This window comes from Notolepis coatsorum (assembly GCF_963971535.1).
Source record: "Notolepis coatsorum genome assembly, contig: SUPER_1_unloc_1, whole genome shotgun sequence".
In the NCBI taxonomy this organism is placed as follows: Eukaryota; Metazoa; Chordata; class Actinopteri; order Aulopiformes; family Paralepididae; genus Notolepis; species Notolepis coatsorum.
The window spans coordinates 2,139,295-2,142,720 of NW_028174886.1; the positions used below are offsets into that span (position 1 = coordinate 2,139,295).

Here is a 3,426-nt window from a genome sequence, read left to right on the forward strand (position 1 = left end):
CCTGTGGCAGGGCGGAAGTTCCAATCTGGACCGAGGCTCCGAGCGGAAGTTCCAATCTGGACCGAGGCTCCGAGTCTGCAGCTCGACCCTACTTGCGAGATCTGGCGGTCAAAGCATGGCGGGCAATAACCCTTTACAGCGTGGATGTGTTAATAATGATTTGAAGATGTTTACACTTTTTTTTACAACCCTACTGTTCTCCCAAGAATTAAATAAAGGTTTGATGATGATGACATGTCCAGAAGAGAGATATAGATAGAGTGGGTGTGTTTGTGTTTGTACATGGAAGTTATACTCACATCAGCTTAAGGGAGATGCCATCCATGTCAATTCAGCATAGGATGATTCAGATGGCCTTGTGGTCAGCAGGGTCCCCCTCTGGCTGCTGGCCTCTGGTAGAGGTGTAGATCACCAGTGTCATCCCTCTGAGAACACAATTAGACTTTAGACAGTGGCTTGCGAGCACGATGAGCCTCATTTCTTTATTTTGTGATTGCTCTATCTATCTGATCTTATTACAAAATACTTGCCTCCTAGATCACTAAATGCGGGGCTCCTATCCTATTGAACATATTTTACTTTGTGTGTTTATTTTAACAATAATTTGTGATGCCATCACACAAACTGGCATTTAAAGGGTCAAATTTCAAAAAGTCCTGCACCAGAATGCAGGAAATTAAGTTTTTGTAACAAAATAATTGTGTGTGTGTGTGTGTGTGTGTGTGCGTGTGTGTGAGAGAGAGAGAGAGAGAGAGAATGATGGACAATTGCTTGCTGTGTGAGAGAGAGAGAGAGAGAGAGAGAGAGAGAGAGAGAGAGAGAGAGAGAGATAGAGATTAAGTACATTTGCTGAAATACAGTTGTTCTTAATTTTCTCACTTGCTATGTGAGAATGTTAGTTATTATGTTCTCAATGCCCTTGCATTGTATGAGTTGTGTGGACGCGTTTGCTAGTTCTAGTGCTATCCCTTTGTACATTGTGGCTGTGTCTGACAAAAGTTAACAATAAATAATGGTATTAGGAATACATTTGCCTCCTGCGTGAACTGTGCATAGCTGAATAGACTGTATTTTAACACCGGTCATATGGTGGTACTTGGAGAGCCAGCTACATTCTCAGGTGGTACTTGGTGTAAAAAGTTTGAGAACCACTGATCTATCATGTATAAAATTCAACTCACAATTCTACATGGGCTTCAGGTGGTGGTCTGCGTCTTCAGGTGGTGACATACTTCCCGCAACTGGCGAAGAATCTCTGAAATATTGGATTGTTTGACAGTGACACACAACAGAATATTATTTTATGCCTGAATTTCCCCAAAATGGCTAATTGGACAGCACTTCTCCACCATCAGTGGCTATACGTGTCAGATAGGTGCAGATAGGAGAATCTGTCTGAATGACAAAGAAATCGCTTAACTCTCCCTCCCTCGGCCGCTATTGGCGCGACGGTGTAGCGGTCATTCCTATATGGCTATGACTATGAGCCCAGATGCAACGAGTAATTGTCTACTCAAAATCAACTAAGTGTCATGATTACGTCATTACAACCTGGGACTTGGATGGGAGAGCAGGAAAGATCCAATGTCTTCAGTCAAAAATCCGCCAATCAATGCAAAGGTAAACATACGTCTTTAGAGACGTTTTATATAAGAATAAACACCAGTGAACTTGTGTATAAAATTCAACTCACGCTACAGGCAGTCTCTGCCTGCGTGCAACTGCTGGTCTCTGGTGGTAATTCAGGAATGGCTTCAAGTTCCTCTGGCGAAGAATCTCTGAAATATTGAATACGACAATAAAAATGTTATGCCAGTGAGAGAGGGAGACGGAGATAGAGGGAGAGACAGACATAGCACTGCTGTGTCATCAAATGACAAAGGCTTTGGCAAGGTAGGTGTTGTGTGAAGTGGAGGGGGTCGAGGTGAGAGAGACAGAAAGACAGAGATGAAAACACAGATAAAGGTGTGAAGTTTGAAGTGGGGTGAGAGAGACAGACAATATTGAATTGAAAGATAATACTTACTGAGCTGAATCAATGGCAGTGTGGTAATAGGGGCTGGAGTTATACATTGGCATTCCTAGAGAAAGAGCAACATAATTAACAAAATAAGGAAAAAATAAGCACCATCAAAGTAGTTATCAATGAGCACCATATAACCTACAGTAGCAAGTGTACCTAGCTCCATATACCTAGCGCATGTCTGGTGGTAAAAACAAAACATGATTTGAGAATGTGTTAGTTAACTCACCTTGATAGCGGCGATGATTGCCAGCGAATTCTAAAAAGAAGACGATCAAAATATTCAAAAAACCTTGTATGCAATTTATCAAGACTGTGTATATTATATATATATATGTTTAGAGTAGCAGGAGCTAGAAGTTCAAATATGTCAGTCTTTCAAAGCCCCATTTTTTATATATAACAAAAGGCAGAATGAACATCACTGCCGCCCTGCTGGATTAAATTCTGAATTGCAGGTAGGCCTGAATAAGTATTTACTGTGCAAAATAACCAAAACCAGATAAATAATATCTGTTTTTTTATGAAGCACAGATCATGTTAATTAAGTATTCTGAGTCTGAGCAGACAGAAAACCATCTTACCCTCAGCAAGGGATTACTTTGTGCTGAAGACCCACAATGCAACACAACAACTGCAAGCTAAAATGCCTCACATACAAAACGAAATAAAATAGAGCCATGGCTGTGTCCCAAGTTTAACACAATTGAACTATAATAAAGTATTTGTTAACACTAGTTACAACAATGCTTATGTAACTATTAAAAACGTACATTTTAATCACGAAACAAAATGGCAGAATAACGTTAGCTAGCATGATAGCTAGCTAACGTTAGTAGCTATAATAATATGCATCACTATTTGCTCAAACAAGCTCCAAACTATTTGCCACGGCACAGAGATAACATTTAGTCAAACGATAACAGCCCGGTGATGGTATCTGAACGGAATCATACTATTCCCATAAGAACTCACTTACCAGTTAAGTACCATCTAGCATGTTAGCTAATAATGCTAACAAGCTTCGTTCTAGCCTACTAGTTGCCACCACGGTAATAATTCACAAAGTAGCATGTAGTCAAACGATGACAGCAAGATTATGGTATGTGAATGGCATAATACATAATATTGTCAATGACTTACCAAGGAGTTTGGCTCAGACTATTTGTCAAGCCAGTCAGTGAAGACACCATCCATCACGCCAAAGTGTTTGAATACCTCAAGTCCCGTGAGATCTTCTAGGTCTCGCGAGTTGCTTAGGACTATACCCTCTCGAAGGGGAGGGGAGGGGGAGGAGGGGAGGGGGAATCTACTAAATTGATTCAACGACAGTTTTTCAAATGTTGAAATGGTATCTGTAATTAAATATTGAATCAACATAGCTTTTTCAACCTCAACCAAAA

The 3,426-nt window shown here is 40.5% G+C and overlaps 1 long non-coding RNA gene across 1 annotated transcript; it reads right to left on the reverse strand.

Annotated features, from left to right (window-relative positions):
• Positions 1 to 1,181: 1,181 nt before the first annotated feature.
• On the reverse strand, positions 1,182 to 3,221 carry LOC311246325. Its single transcript, XR_014620796.1, has 5 exons — positions 3,167 to 3,221; positions 2,253 to 2,282; positions 2,027 to 2,081; positions 1,694 to 1,778; positions 1,182 to 1,255 (listed from the first exon to the last, which is right to left on the reverse strand). It is a non-coding gene; the product is annotated as an uncharacterized lncRNA (long non-coding RNA).
• Positions 3,222 to 3,426: the final 205 nt, after the last annotated feature.